The sequence below is a fragment of the Spinacia oleracea genome, chromosome 6 (assembly GCF_020520425.1).
Source record: "Spinacia oleracea cultivar Varoflay chromosome 6, BTI_SOV_V1, whole genome shotgun sequence".
In the NCBI taxonomy this organism is placed as follows: Eukaryota; Viridiplantae; Streptophyta; class Magnoliopsida; order Caryophyllales; family Amaranthaceae; genus Spinacia; species Spinacia oleracea.
Genome location: NC_079492.1, coordinates 10,177,970 through 10,194,812, shown reverse-complemented (window position 1 = coordinate 10,194,812; position 16,843 = coordinate 10,177,970). Strand labels below are relative to the sequence as shown.

The 16,843-nt window shown below is 33.8% G+C and overlaps 2 long non-coding RNA genes across 7 annotated transcripts; one reads left to right on the top strand and one right to left on the bottom strand.

The window, feature by feature from the left end:
- Positions 1-339: 339 nt before the first annotated feature.
- On the bottom strand, positions 340-3,681 carry LOC130462840 (uncharacterized). Of its 2 annotated transcripts, XR_008923665.1 has the most exons (9): positions 3,625-3,681; positions 3,446-3,505; positions 3,138-3,348; positions 2,293-3,053; positions 1,691-1,741; positions 1,359-1,495; positions 914-991; positions 736-831; positions 340-654 (listed from the first exon to the last, which is right to left on the bottom strand). It is a non-coding gene; the product is annotated as an uncharacterized lncRNA (long non-coding RNA). The 2 variants fall into 2 exon arrangements; XR_008923664.1 differs by lacking the exon at positions 3,625-3,681 and having other exon boundaries at positions 3,446-3,618.
- A 6,595-nt stretch (positions 3,682-10,276) lies between these two features.
- LOC130462777 (uncharacterized) lies at positions 10,277-13,857 on the top strand. Of its 5 annotated transcripts, none has more exons than XR_008923544.1 (9): positions 10,277-10,386; positions 10,521-11,108; positions 11,452-11,577; positions 11,664-11,753; positions 11,844-12,018; positions 12,111-12,185; positions 12,408-12,496; positions 12,595-12,733; positions 13,356-13,857. It is a non-coding gene; the product is annotated as an uncharacterized lncRNA (long non-coding RNA). The 5 variants fall into 5 exon arrangements; XR_008923546.1 differs by having other exon boundaries at positions 10,285-10,386; positions 10,521-10,605; XR_008923543.1 differs by having other exon boundaries at positions 10,290-10,605.
- Positions 13,858-16,843: the final 2,986 nt, after the last annotated feature.

Here is a 16,843-nt window from a genome sequence, read left to right as displayed (position 1 = left end):
ATAATCTTTTAATAGCGCTTTTTTCAATGAAAGACAGCACTTTTAAAACGCTGTTAATTAGCAGCGCTGTTAAAAGAATGACAGCACTTTTAAAAAGCGTTATTACTATTACATCATTTAGCAGCATTCAATATATAAGCGCTAATAAAGCTTCGGTATGGCGGAAAATTGTATGATTAATTTAATTTAAATTAATCAATAGCGTGTAACTATAAAGCGATGTTATTTAAGTGCAGTTTTTAATTTTTGTCGGGCTCTTTTTTAATCTTAATTATTAAATATGTGTAATAACATATAAAAACATTGTAGAGCCTACACAGGGTAATCAAATTGAATATATATAAGATCCTACTTCATTTCTATCATATCAAATAAACGTCTCGATGTCTCATGCATAACTTAAAATCATATGTCCCTAAATACACAGTAGAATAAAAACACACTAGAAAAAAGAAAGAAGTATCCTTGTCATATAGTATTTCTTTTCATTTCAAACCAATAAAATAAAATTAAAACGTTCTAGAGAAATTCCAGTCGAAAAACATAATTAATCCACTACAATATTCACACGAGAAGAACATGACGCGTCCATTGAGCTCTGACTTCATCAATTTGTCCTTGATCATAATTTGAAACATTGCAATCATGAAAGTACTACAAAATGAGAAAATAACATAATTAGTGACAATGCACATAATAACTTCTAGGCTTAATTGAACAAAGAAAAATACATACATCTTCAAGTATTCGACTTTGCTTATGGTCGATGATCTCTTTCATGTATCTCATGACATAATATCCAGAATCCATGTCATTCTTTTGCCAAGCACACTACACAAGCAAAGTAAAATCAATTATTTATGAATACTTAGAAACAAATAAAAATTATAATAAACATAATCATAAGACATACTTGTATATGTATCCACTTAGTGCTCCCTTTTTGATATTCTTCAACAATCCTTTTTCACTTTGGAAACCAAAAAGTGCTCTGCAAAAAAAAAAAATTTCAAAATAAAAATAAAAATTGAACACAGATAAGAAGCAGCTAAGCACATACTTGGTCAAGTCTCTCATAACAGAGAAAATGGAAAACTGTGTGCAGATTTGGCATATACTGTAGTAAAATTTGAAATGCATAATGGAAAATGGAGGAATAATTACATAACTAGTGTCACTCATTCCATCTTTGCCAACGTGATATGTTCTGTGTATTATTTTAGAGCACATGTTACTCCTACTTAATTCAATTGTCTCTAAAACAAACATTCATGAATCACTGCTTAGCAAGAAGTTCCGCGGACGAGGAGAGGTGACTCACAAGGTCACAACTTAGTGAATATAGACTTTAACCTTACCTTTGAGAGCTAAGAGATGGAGTCCATAGATATAAAATTATACATAGCACTGCAAATGCCAGAATGTCCCAAAAGGAAGTGATAACCTAAGCACTCTGCTACCGCTCATTAAAAGGATATGTAGCCTTGAAATACACCTGTAGGAGGCAAATAAACCAGACTAAGTATACTCGGAGTAAGGCAATAGCCACCACCTAAAAAAGTGGCCTTTTTCTGCCCCCGACTGTCTCCTAATAGGATCTGAAAGCTACTGGACCTTTTTTTACTTGGACCAACCAACAATCTATAGTTTTTAGCTTAATGAAATAAGGTACAGCGAGAATAGAACTCACCAATAAAAATGAGTTACTAACTCAAACTTCGCCCGATGCTTGTTGGCCAAACTGCATGGCCAAAAGGACAAGCCAAAAAGAAATGTTAGCCAACACACGGGAAACACGGTAGTAAAAAGCATAGATATTTTTATCATAGATCACCCCTTCTATGACCCAAATTAAAATCTGATCAATGTTTCTCTATTTTTTTCATGTGATAATTAAATAAAAAAGACATTCTAAATGACTCCTTTTAAGTGTATCAACTATTTTCTAGGAAAAACTCTAATTACTAAAGCTCCAGGCCATAAAAAATATCATTTCTCCTACAATGGCCATGTTTTACTCTTGACATCCCCCCATGATTTCGTTTGAAGGCCCCTCTTCTTACGTGTATGCTGTACGAAATATGAAAACTAGTTAAGACTACTGCATCTTTCAAAGATTTCTCTACAACTTAAGTCTTTGTTCTCTTTCAAGTATTCTTCTTTTATTATTATCGTTTTGCTACTTGTAATCTTGTACTGCATCCAAGAAAGTATTACAAGGCTTAAAGTATTTTCTAGTACTATTATTAGTACGTATTCCACCTTTGGATTTCAATTTAGAAAAAACCATACCTCGCATACTATCCATGCAACTAAAGCAATCACTGAAACAACCAGTGCATTTGAGAACTTCCTGTAAATATCCAACTTTACAGAACTTCGGTTCACCTAAAAATAATATTTTAATCTAATAAGAAACCATAACATCTCAGCAAGGCTTTTGCTGACTTCTCTAGAAAAAGTAAGGCAAACAACCACAATATTAATAATCCCTCCGCTCCAAATATTTCCCTGTTGTGACTCACAAACTTCAAAGGTAGGCAAAACATTTTGAGGCAGAGGAGAATGTAGGTGGACAGGAACGAGCAGGATATGTTTGAAAATTACTAAACTTTAAGGTTTGGAATTAAATTAGTGTGCAAGTACCTTGACTGGCTATTCGTATTAGTGCTTCCAGTAGCACCAGCAATGGACCCACGCTTCAAGTATGATGCCATCTCCTCTTTTGTAGCATTAGTCATCTATTCAAGAAAACCGAAAGGGAAAGGACATGGTTGCAGAATCAATAAGCAGGTAAAAGAACATACTATGTACCAAATTATAGTGACAGTGCTTGCTTCAGTTTCAGCTCCATAGATTCTGGCATTTCCAAAGTCTGAAATCTTAGGATTCAGGTCTGAAATTTGAATCCAACAGTTTTTGCTAGGCTTTAAGTATCGGTATCTGATTGTCAGTCGGGAATCCTTGTACAGATAAAGGACTCCATGAGCAATCCCATTGATGATGTCAAGTCGTTTTCTCCGGCTATGTCATCTGTGCACTGTTTAGTGGATCTGTAATCGCAACAGAAGAAGCAAATTAATCCCAAGCAACAATAATTAGATGGTTCATTCAAAAGACCATTCTCATTGTAGTACCATAAAGCCATGAATCTAAGCCGCCAGAAGACCTAAGTTCATAGATGATCAGCCTTTCAGCTCCCTCTACACAAAATCCCAATAGCCTGGCCAGATTCTTGTGTTAAAACCTCGTGATTAGAAGAATTTCATTTGTAAATTCATCCGTTCCTTGATTAGATGTATTAGAGAGCCGTTTGGAAGCAACTTTGGTTCCGTCTTGTAGGACACCCTATAAAGATTATACGGGTCAGTAATTCAGTTTCAAAGCTTTGGATTGTCAGATCATGAACATAAAGATTAACCTTAGATTTCTTTTAAATGCTTACCTTGAAGACAGGGTAAAAACCACCTTCTCCTAGCTTATGTTTCTCATAGAAGTTATAATTCTAGAAAAATCAAACAAGGGACTGTCCATTCCTCAAAAATCTGTAGTTTGCACATTATGAAGCTTCTATATAACCCGAATGAAGAAATATGTGGACAATAACCAAATCGATAATGTTACCTTGAAGGTTTCTTCTCAGTAAAAAGTAAAAAAACACATGATCCTACAAGAACTTCTAGGACACAGGCTAACCAAATTGCAACAAATCGAGATATCCACTGCTTCTTCCCTAGATCAGCAACAAAACAATCCCAGGAAAGAACAAATTATAGTTTCTTGATTATAGCCATGTAAAATTGTACTCAACTTTAAAAACACTTACCCTGACCTGCAGGATCTTCTGATGTTTCCTTCAAATGAAGCGTAGAACTTGACAACTCGTACTAGGAAGCCTTCCACCTCGAAAAGTTGCTCAATCAACTTCCCTTGCCCAGTCCCCTTCTTCAGCGCCACCCTGCTTCCCATCCTAAACCTAGGTGTTGCTACTAACACGATAGACTTAATGAATTTTCTAAAGACATAATACTAACAACAATATTTTCTCTTTCAATATATAAAACCCAAATCCAATTCAACCCCTAAATAGAAAATTGTAAAACAAACCCAACAAAATCACAGAAGAAAAAGGGGAGATACCTGATAAAATTTATTGGAATCCTAAACCCATTTGAGCAAATCTTTGGCATATTTCAAGACGATTAAGAGTGATTAAAAGTCTTTGACTTGGTAATTCAACCACACGCAGCCGGGAAATATGTTCGCCAGATAATACGTCGCCGCGCAGAAATGTTCGCCGGAGAAGAATTGAAAATACGAAAAAAAAACTCTAGATTTGGATTCAAGGGAACTCTGTCATTTTGGATTTGGGAAAATGAACTCTTCAATCCTTAACTGTGGAAGTCGTGGTGGGAGAAGGAGGAAGATGGAGAACATGGGAAAGAAATTTGGGCGGTGCTGAACTGTTGATGGTTTTGGTTCTTTAACTTGGTTTTGCCTTTTTTTTTTACTTTTTTTTGTAAGTTACTACAGCTACTATATTAGTCACAACGTTTAAAGAAAAGCGCCATATTATAATATGGTGTAAATTAATATTGCTTCTTTAACAGCAATAAAAAATAAAGTGTTGTTATTTGATATAATTAATAGCGTTTTTTGATAAGCGCTATTAATTAGGCGCTATTAATTGATGTTTTTGTTGTAGTGCTGATTCTCTATTTTGTTTTAAAGCAAACAAGACCTCGTGTGAAAAGATAAGGAGTACCATAGACTCTTTCTGTAGAATCTCGGGTGAAGCAATAAATTTTGATAAATCTAGTATCATTTTCAGCCCAAACACACCAGATTCCGTAATACATGAGCTTAAACAAATCCTTGGTACTCCTTGTTCGTAAAAATTGGGAAAATACCTTGGGTGTGATGTGGAAATTGATGGAAGATCTTCGAAATCTTTTCAAACCCTAGTTGATAAAGTCCACAGGAAAACCCTATCGTGGAAGCATTTGAGTTTGTCTCAAGCAGGTATATTAATTCTTATCAATGGTATTCTGGCATCCCTTTCTTCAAATGTGTTAGCACTGTTTTATGTTCCATAAAAGATTACTGATCAAATTAATTCAGCCCTAATGAGATATTGGTGGAAAGGCTCTGCTCATAATAAGAGTATTTGTTGGACAAAGCGTACTATGTTGGAACTCCCTAAGGGCTTAGGAGGGGTTGGTCTGCGTAATGTTGATACTTATAATAAATCTTTCCTAGCTAAGCAAGCTTTTAGAATTCATAATACCCCCATCATTATTAATCGCAAGGGTCATGAAAGCTGCTTATAAGAAATCTCCTGTTGAAGTTGCATTAGATAAGGATATCCATTATAAAGCATCATGGGGTTTTAAAGGCTTATGAAAAAGTGTTCAAGAGATTAGTAAAGGTGTTGGAAGGGTAATACACAGGGGCAATGTAGATATTAGAAATGAGATGTGGCTCCCTTCAAGGAAAGTTTGCCTTAAGAATTAATGATGAAGTTGACAACAGATGTGGAATTGTCACAGTTAAAGATCTTTTTCATCCAAATGAAAGAAGGTGGAATTCTCATTTAATATGAACAACTTTTGCTCCTAATACAGCTAGAGAGATTCTGAGTATGCTGTTTCACAGGAGGATAAAGATGATCAATTTTGTTGGATGGCTAATAGAACGGGGCAACGTACTGTCAAATCCATGTATAACCAGCTGATCTTGGAGAAGAATTTAAATCAAAACATAGACAAAGACAAAGAGGATAAGTTCTAAAAAAGATTATGGAAATGTGAAATGATTCCAAAGTGGAAAATGTTTGTTTGGAAGATTATGAATAGAGCCATCGCAATCAAAAGTAATTTATGTAAAAGAGGAATGATGATGGAAGCAAATTGTGTTTTATGCAAGGAGTCACAAGAGAATGATAACCACTTGTTCAGAGACTGCCCCATTTCTAGCCATACATGGAAAGCTTCCTCTTTGGGGATTAATGTTTATGCTAATCAGCATGTTGGTGTAAGAGAGTGGATTAAGAACTTTCTGAATCTTTTTTGGAAAGAAGACGGGTATAATAGCCCGCGTGTTATAATCTTTAAGGTTGTTTTGTGGTCAATATGGTAACATAGAAATGAGATTGTCTTAAGAAATGTTGATCCTAATCCCAATGGTATTATGCATCTGATTTATAAGCATATAAAGCAAGCACGGGAGGTCGTTAAGATGAAACAATGGCCAAGAAGTAAATGGCATCGTCAAGAAGGAATGAATGTTATGTATGTAATCAAAGGCTCTCACAATCTGGGTTTTGCCAATCTTATTATTGCAGGATCATGGAAGAAAGTTAAGAAGAAGGATTATGGTGAAGCTGCTATTGGGTGGAGCATTATGGAAAATAATAGATTGATTGTTCAAGATGGTCAGAAGTTGAAAGCTCTGGATGCTTATCAAGCAGAAATGAAGGCTATTCTGATTGGAATTCAAAAGGCGATTCACCTACATATACAAAGTATAAATATTTACACAAGCTGCATAGATATCATCAACACGTTTAAGTGCTATCCTGCCTGCATAATGGATTTGGTCACAATATGTGGTGATATTATAAGAACATCAAATGAGCTTGATGGCTGTGTTATAGAAAAATGTAATAAGGATAAAATTATGACTGTTAAGAAAATAGCTTTAGAATATAGGAAGCTTAGGTAGATGTTTGTTCTAGGGTTTATTTTTCTTGGTTTGCTTGTTTTTTGTTTGTCTGTTTGCAGTTACTGCGAAAAAAAAAACATATATCAAAATGCTATGGGTGCGCAAGACCATGTTACTTGATTATCAATGTGAACACGCCATACCATCGAGTTAATGGTGTGGCTTGCCACATATGAGACTTAAAGCTACCTTATTTACATATGTTCATTGTAAAAATATTGCATTGGTATTAATAATATTCTAATGATGCATACCCTACGTGGCGCTTATATGTACCAATTAAATTCCGACACGTAAGATTGCGACAACTAAATATTGTCGCAACTTGCGTCCTTTATCATCACCCTATCAGAAATATAACCGTTACTTTGGCTCCCCAAATAACATTTCAATTATTTTTCCATTTTCATGTGGTAAATAATAAGTTTTTAATTTCTTTTAGGTGTTAAAATTCAAGTTTTAGTTTTTCAGGTGGTAAAACACAATTTTTTGATTTTTTTAGATGGTAAAAACAATTTGTCCAAATTATTACTCATTTCGTATTTTAAAAAGAGATACACTTTGACCGGCACGTTGTTTTAGGAGAGTGAATTGAATTTAATAAAGTAAGAAGAAAGTGGGGGTAGTGGGTTTTATTATAGTAAAAATATGATGTGAGTAAGTGTAGAGACCACAAGAAATAGAGAAATACTAGTATAGTACCCGTGCGATGCTCGATTTATGATATGAATATTAAATTTGCATATCTAAACTTTTACTAAACTATAGCTATAGACAATTATCATCAAAATAGAGCTTATAGATAATCTTATTATTGAAAGTAATGATGGATAGATTTGTTACTGTCTCATTCCTTGTCTTATTTATTTAACAAATTCAAAATAAAATAAAATAAGGGTATATAGCTAAATTTACGTTCTTCCCCTTTCATAACCCATGTCAAACATAAATTTATTCTCATCCGTTCTTTACTTCGTTATCATACTCACTTAATACCCCCTTACCATCTACATCATTACCCGATCATTTAACACTCACCCCACTATATACCTTATTCATCTAGAGATAACTTCGAAGCGGGGTGGGTTGGTCCCTGAACACCTATACCTGCCTAAAATTCTCATCCCCATGCTCGTCACCACGATAAGTATGATACTCATCTCCGTCCTAAGCCCTGCCTCGCGGAAGGAAAATAAAATTAACCCTGCTTCATCACCCGTATTTTTATCCAAGCCCGCCTCAAGCCAAGCCCTAGACAACTGAAATCAACATTATTTTTTGACAAGAGAGTTTTGACTTTTAAAACTTTAAGAGTATTTGACAATTTATTTGTCTGATTACATTATACTTTGGACACATATAAAGTATAAATATTTTTCTAATTAAAACTAATGATGGATAAATTTATTATTGCCTCATTCAGTGTCTTATTTATTAAAAACAGAAAACAAATAAAGTGACATAGACAAAGTTATTTTCATTCTCACTCATCATATGTGTTAAACCTATCCCTAGAAAGATGAACCCGTCATTATTTTCTGGTAAGAGATATTTTAATTTTAAAACTCTATTCTAGATTATTTGACAATTTGGTTGTCTGAATAGATTATGCTTTGGACACATATAGCTTAAAGATATTCTCCTAATTAAAACTAATGATGGATTAATTTGTTATTGCCCCATTTTGTGTCTTGTTTATTAAAAATAGAAAAAAAAATAAGGGTACATAGACAAAATTATTTTCATAACCATTCATCACATGTGTCAAACCTTTCCCTAGACGGCTGGACCTACGGCTGAGCAAAATTATCTAAAAATCCGAATATCCGAAAATTCGATTCGTATCTGATCCGATTTTTTGTATATCTGATCCGAAAATTGAATTCGGATCAGATATCCGATCCGAAAATTCAAATACCAAATACCTATTTGGATATTGATTTTCATTATTTTGGATATCCGATATCCGAAAAATATCCAAAATAAAAATAAAATCTAATGCAATTTATTTTTAATTTTTACAATGTGAACAATTTATGAAGTACTTCCTCCGTTCCGCAATAGATGCATCGTTTCTCTTTTGGACACTATTTATTAATTAATCTTGACAATTATTCTTTCACATTATGTAAAAACAAACATAGTTAAGTGAGATCTTGTAAAATTCGTATTAATGTGAGGATTCCAAATATCAATTTTTTATAATTTTTACTTACACGCAATTAAAGATATTAATGTTTAAATATACATGTTGGGATACTTGAAAAAAGAAATGATGCATCTATTGCGAAACTAAGGAACTATATGCTCCGTAACACGTTAAAAGTAAGCAACACTAGGAGCTTGTTTAACACTACGGCACAATTAGTTGTTTGTTTGATATCGTCGATTAATATAATTTTTTCGGAGATTTTAGCTCTTGTACTTGTCTTTCATACGAAGTAAGAATTCATGTATTCTTTAATTACATATCTCTATTTCATAATAAGGAACTTTATTTCTTTGTTTTGGATAGTGCACTGTGAGATTACAAGTAAAGTGAGAAATTGATGGAAAGCAAAGTAAAAAAATTTTAAAAAAACATTAAGAAATTGGATATCGGATATCCGGGATACCCGATCCGAAAATTTTCGGGTATCGAATATTGGATATCCTAAACTTTTCGGATCAGATACAAATATCAAATTTCCCAATTTTCGGATTCGGATATCCAATCCGAAATCAGATTTCGGATCGGAAATCCGATCCGTGCTCACCTAGACCCGACGTTATTTTTTGGTAAGTGAGTTTTTAATTTTAAAATTCTTTTCATAATTTGATAATCTCTGATTACACTATACTTTGGACACATGTACCTAATGAATATCTCCACAATTAAAATTAATGGTGGATAAATTTTTTTATTACCCCATACGATGTCATATTTTGTAAAAAAAGGAAAAACAAATAAATGTACATAAACAAAATTATTCTCATCCACCTTTCACTTTGATAGTCACACCTATTTAATCATTTTATATTTACACCATTATTCATCTAGTCATGACTTTGAGGTTGGTCGGTGCCTCCGCACTCGTACTCATCTAAAATTAGCATTCGTATCCCCCTGTCACTCGCAATGGGAAAGATACTCACCCTTACCAATCTCCTAATTAAAGGGTAAAAAATAAAACTCATCCTCGATCTATCACCGACCTGTTATCCACACTCGCCTCACACCCACCCCTGGACTAACATTTGTTTTCACTACTACAAAATAGGGAATAGAAAACGCTGAATAAAGAACGATTAAGTTTGTTAAGCGTTGTCTAGGAGTATAGAGAACGCATTTCTCTTATAACGGTTATATGAGAAAATGAATAGAGGACGGTTACCTTACCTAACCGTCTTATATTCTTTACCATAATAAAAAAAAAATATTAAATTTAAAATATGTAATAAAATATACAGCTGTATTCTAGATACCCGCTTTGTATTCTTTTACAAATTTATTTTACAATAAAAAAATAAACTTTAATTTAAAAATCGGCTGACGTTTATTTTTTTTCCAAAATCAATATCTCACTTAACAAAATCAAACAATCATTTTTAAGAGAAAAAAATTACCAAAACAAGATTTTATTAGGCGGCATATCCCAGAATCCCTCAAGATCGAAAACCCTGGTGAGTTTTTTTACTTCTTCTTCTCAAACTAAATCTGATTGTATTTTTATGTTTTGGGGGTTTCATGCTTTTGATTCTTGCGCCTGGGATTTCTTTGGTTTTTGTTTGAATTGAATTGGTGTGGATTGTCCTAGGGTATTCTTTCTTCAATTGGACTGTGGGAAAAATCCTATTTTTAGGTCTCAATAATGCCGAAAAACTCACCTTGCTTCATATGAGGTTCCAAATTCAACTTTTTGCTCTCAATTTTAATTCGTGATTTTGTAGTGAGATTTTGATTTACTTTGTTGGAGTAATTTTTAATTAGTGTTTCTGGCAAATTTTCGATATAATTCTGATTTATATTACTGTATTACATTGAGCATTTAACAAAGTTTTTATAATGCCTGAATTGCATCGGGTTTGTTGGGAGCTTGGCTTGCTTCTGCTAGGCTAAGTGTAGGTTGTAGCTTTGCATTTGTTTGCTGGTTTCAGGCTGAGTTCAATTCTGGTTGTATCTGGATAGGGTGCTATGTTCTGTTTTTGATGTTTGCAGGGGCTGTTTTCTTTTGTTCTTACAGTCTGGTTGAAGGTCTTATCTGTTGGGGTCTACTCCTTTCTGTATGTTGCAGCTTCTTTTCTTTGTTGGCTGGCAGTTCCAGTGTTTCTGCTGCTCTGTTATATCGTGCTGTGCTGTTGTTGCTGTGGAGAGTACTTGCTAGCTGCAGATCTTCTTTATGCAGGTGCTTGTTCGTGTTGAGCCACTTACTGCAGCTTGGGTGTTGTTGTGTTTGTTCGGGTGCGGGCTGTGCACCCTTTCCTGTTGTCTTGTTTCTTTGTTTGAATTTTGATTGTTTCTACCTTTTGGTAAATGTGTTAATGGATTGAAATGTTCGACCTTTTGTAAGTCTGTAAGTTCTGCTCAACCTGCTAAGAAAATGAGACAAGGAAAATGAATGGATGTTAAAGAAACTCGTATGTGACTGTCTTATAATAGGCTTAAATTTTGCAGAATGGTCACTGAATATGAACATAACCTGGTTCTTGTTTTTGTGGTCTCTAACTTTTGTTATATGCTTATTTCAGCATTATATGCTAGTTTTTTAGTGGGGAACTTTGTGGAACAACTATGGAATTTTGCTTGGCCAGCTGCTATTGCAATGATCCATCCAAGCCTTCTTCCTGTTGCAGTCATGAGCTTTTTTTACTAAGGTGGCTTTGTCCTCTAAAACTAGTTGAGCATGCAACGTTGTGATAAAATGTAGTTCTAACCCCTAATTTATTTAAATTGTGGACAGCTTGCAGTTATTCTTGGAGGGCCATTAGTTCGAAAACTTATGGATCATTACCCCAGAGTACATGCATTTAATTTTCTAAGCTTTATCCAGGTAATCCTCTTATAATCTTATTTCATTCAATAATCAATATGCTATTTTGTATCACTTTCTCATCTTTCTAAGATTCACTTCATATGGTAGGCAATTTCCCAGCTGATGTCTGTGGCAATGATTATTCATGCTCATCAAGTTCGGTCTGCTGCTGTGTCATCTGTTCTACTTCGCCCGTGGTTTATTATTCTTGTTTTTGCGAGTGCAATTGAGCGAATGTGGGTTAGCTTTGGGCGTAGCCATGGAGCGTGACTGGCTTGTACTGGTAATGTTGTTTTATGTTCCATCCTGGATTCTCTTGCTTTCATTTTCCCCCTAGGAATTTAGTGTCTAATGTAGGCATCATGTCATGCGCAGCTAGCTGGGACCAATCGACCTATTGCACTTGCTTATGCTAATGCTGGTATCAATCGAATTGATCTTCTGTGTGAGGTAATAAATTGTGCTTCTTGTGTACTTAGCTTTGCTTTTTTGTGGTGTTCACCCAACCATGTTGTTTAAGCAGCTGATTTTCCAGCCTGAATTTGTATTTGGGTGTGTACCTATCTACATTTTGCTATTAGCTTCTGCTACAATTCACCCACATGTAAATATCACAAACATAAAACATCTTTCCGGATTTTACAGCCTTATTTATATATTTGCAAATTGCAGGAGCATCACTATTCGGTATTCTTTTGTCTAAATATGACCCTGTGACCTGTTTGAAATACGCGGCTGGTTTATGGGGTTTACCGCTTGCAGTAAGTTATCCATTCCTCTGCAATCTGTGTATTTTTTAGTTGTTTAACGACATGCGTTGACCGCTGCTCTCTCTGTATGTGCGCTTATTTTTGTTTAGGTTGCTCTCACTTGGTTAACCAACAGGGTTTCCACTGGTGTTCTTGACCGTGCTAAGTGTCAACAGACCTGTTCTGAAAGTCCTGCTCGATTAACCCAGGAAGATAATAAGAATATAGCTTGTCTGTCATTTCTTACAGGTTTGTCACCGTCTCTTACATGCCCAATAACCAAAACATTTAGTTACACTATACTTATAAAAAAAACCCTTCTAGTAAGTGACATTATATCTACATTAAGCACCCAGGGGAAAGCAGAGTGCTAGTATTTCCTCAGATCTCAAGCTAAAGACCAAGGCTAGGAAACTGCTTCCACTCTTCCCCTAAGGAAAGTGTGCAGAAACTGCTAGTAAATCTACAAATCAATGAATGTGGAAACTAAATAGTCAGCTAGATTACTTAAGGTTCCCCATACAAAGGTCTTCTAGACTCGTGAGAATCCAACTACGGAGTACTGCACCACCTTCGTTTTCAGTTATTGCCTTATTGCCTTATTGGTACTTACCAGAATTCCAAACGCCTAGCCTGTCTGTCTGCACGCACCTCCCTGCAAGTCTGTTGCTGTTGTTGTTTGTCTGGACTTGTGCCTTCTCCTGTAAACCATTTGGACAGGTGGACCATAAGTACGATCCATTACAATCCCACTGCACACTTATGACATTAGGATCTATGTTATTCTTCCTCTAATTTTTATTTTGGTATATATACCCATTATTTAGTGTTAAACTTATTACTCTTAATTACATTTTAACTTGTCTTGTAGTATTTTAACAAAGCTCTTAAGCTAGCTCAAGGGGATGGTCGGTTACCTCAGTTCACTCCTGCAGACGAACTGCCCTGTTACCTCAGTTTACTCCTGCAGACGAACTGCCTTGTTGCGGCAGAAGCTCCAGTTGTTGTTGCTGCAGAAGCTCCGGTTGCTGCCGCTGCAGAGTCACCTGTTGCTGCCGCTACAGAAGATCTTTGATTTTTTTTTATTTTTTTTATTATTGACATCGGAATGGTATTTTTTTTTGCTGTACCTTGTATAGGATTTTGTTATTGTATGAACAATAGTATTTTGTTATTGAAGGAAATTATTTTTGGAAAGATTGTGTGGATATCATTTTTATTTTATCCATTTAGATTTGGTTTACGGAGCTAGGATCGTAATATCCTATTTTAGGGATGTGTGAACTGCTATTTTTGAATAATATATTTTTTAAAAAAGGGGTAGAATATTGTGTAAGGAAATTGCTTTCTATTTTAATATTAAACAGGAAGTATATAGTACGCCTACGTACGAAAGGTGTTCTGTATCTCAATATTTAGCAGGAAGAATAGAGGACGGTTATGTACGGAAGACGCGCTTTATTATAGAGTATAAGAGACGGTTATGTACGTTAACCGTTTTATATTCCTTCTTCATTTTCTGATTTTAGGAAGGGAATAGAGGACGCTTATCTCTTATCACTGTACTTTATGACTAGGTATATAAAACGCTTCTTTTACCCGTTTTATAAGCTTTATAGTGCGCTGAGTTGGAGAACGCCTCTAAGGCGTCCTATAAAGTATATTTCAACAGTACTCTATGCCCTTTTTTGTAGTAGTGTTTTGGTAAGAGAGTTTTGAATTTTAAAATTCTACTATAGAGTATTCTACAATGCAAATGTCTTATTATAATAATTGAATAAATAAATAAAACATTATATTACGTACTCTCTCCGTCTAAATTTAATCGTTGCGCGCATAGTCTTTTCTCGGAGTTTTATGCGATAAGTTATTGTAATCTTATATGTTATTAGTATATCTGAACTCAAAACATAAAGATTAAGGTTGGCGAATCATTAGCGTTGTTGAAGATCATAATTTTGAATAAATCATAATATATAATAAGAGTTTAGGGCAGATGTCCAATATCTACGGCTAGTAATACTTTAACAAATTATTCTCTCTTATTTGGATAATGAATTATACTGGTATGTTATTGTTTTTATTATTAAATTTTTGAATAAGAATTTTGAGTAATACTACGTATAAGATCGCTCTATACTTAGGTGTAAAAAAATAAAAATAAAATATTAGCAATCTTCGCATATGAAATTTATTGGGATGAGATTAAATACTTAGGCAATAGGGATACATATCATTTTTTAGTTAGTGTTCTAACAAAAAGTATGTACTTCAAATAATTTAATATATAAGTTAAAAAATTCTTTATGGATCATATTTTTGCGATGAGATTATATTATTTTCTGTTTAAAATATACTAACTTAGTATATACTAACTTACTAAATTATATAACTTGTAAAACATCACTTTTTCGATGAGAATATTTTTTGCAATGAGATTCTTTTTTTCTTAGTATGTACTAATTAACTTACTAAATTATATAACTTAGTTTAATTTTCTAACTTACGTAGTACATACTAAATTGTATATAGATATACTAATTTCCTAAATTATATAATTCTTTATGTAAAATTTTCTATACAAGATAGTACAAATATTGATGCATGAATCTTTAATTCTTTATGGATTTTTCCATATTAGTAATTGCTACCATAAAATTCATTAAGCTAAATATGACAAAATATTATCTACTCAATTAATTTTATATTAAAAGAGAGGCGAATCAATGAGTGACATTTGCCATCACCACAATGATTTTGATAGTTCAGTAGGAACACTTGACAAGAGGGGGGGGTGAATTGTTTCTTGGGAACTTGGGTAAGTTTCTTGCGGAATTTAAACAATAAAGAGACTGAGAACAATGAGCGAAGAAAGATATGAAACTGAGGAACCTTCTTGATCCTAATCAAGAAGATCCTTACAACTCTTTTGTATTAATGCAATAACTCTATTACAAATACACTATTTAACTCGAGTTCCTCTCGAACACGAGTTCCCCACAGCAATCCCCTTCGATTACTGTGCTCCTCTTTCTCACTCAGACTTAACTCTAAGTCGCTATTTTTCTCTTTGACTTAACTCTAAGTCACTCAAGGATCACACAACCCTTAAACCCAAAATACAATATGATAGATAACTCTAGTATGTAATAAAGCTTATAGCAATAAGGAACTCAAGGGACACTCTATTTTGTAAATTGATTCTTTTAAAACGTTTAAGCTCATTAAGATATATTTTGCAGAGATCAGTTGTGTTTTGAAAAGCAAAAACTCTTTTCCTTTTATAGAGGAGTTATACCTAAGGTTGGATACCCATGTTCCCCTCAACTACCCACTAATTGTTACTGCTAAGTAACATGGGCATAGTTGGAGAGACCTAGGGGAGACCAAATCAAAACACTACTTGCACGTTTAAACAGAAATACGTGGGAGAGTTTTAAGGATCATGGAAAATCTTTTTCTTGAGAAACAAGGAGAATGAAAACAGAATCCTATGTTTATGTTTATTAATTAAATTCATTTTATTTATTAAACAAAGATTTTCTAATTGAAAACTCTTTTATAATTACAGTTAATATATTTCAATTAAAACGTACCAAAATACTTATGTCCCTTTCGTTCCAAATTACGTATAAACATTATTAAATACTTACATAAATCCTAAACAAATCTCATATGTTGTAGTCTTCATGTTGCACCTTTAGAAGCTTCACTCGAAGTCTTCATAGTTTGTTCCTTCTCTGGAACATCGAGGATCCACATAATATATGAGGATCTCGCCTTAGGAACTCGCCTAAGGATCTCGCATTTGTAAACTTGCTTAATGATTATTTCTTCAATGTAGTGTCTGACGTGGATCAAATATTTTCTTATATTCCACGTTGCTTAGTTTATCCAACTCAGGATCTCCTTAACTTAGCATTATCCCTCTAAGGATCTCGGAACCTAATATGCAACATAACTTAACCAATAGTCAGGAGTTTGCTTTGTCATCATCAAAACTTTAGGGTCAACAATATTCTCCCTTTTTGGTGATGACAACAAAAGAAAACTTTCACTAAATGTAACTATAATCAATTAGCATAAATATAAAGCAATAAAATAAATAAAGTAGTTTTATAAAAATTAATCTAAACTTCCGAAATGAATTTAAGGAAAATTAAAATTAATTTTAATAAACAAAATTAAGTTAAAAACGAGAATTTTTTTTTAAAAAAACTTACATCGAGAAGAGAGTAGTGAGACGGACTCAAGTGATCAATTTAAGTTATGTTTGCATTAATTTTCCCCTGTTGGCATTAACAAAAAGTAGATAAACACAATACTAATATATACCGATTAGAGCGCCGTCCGATCAAC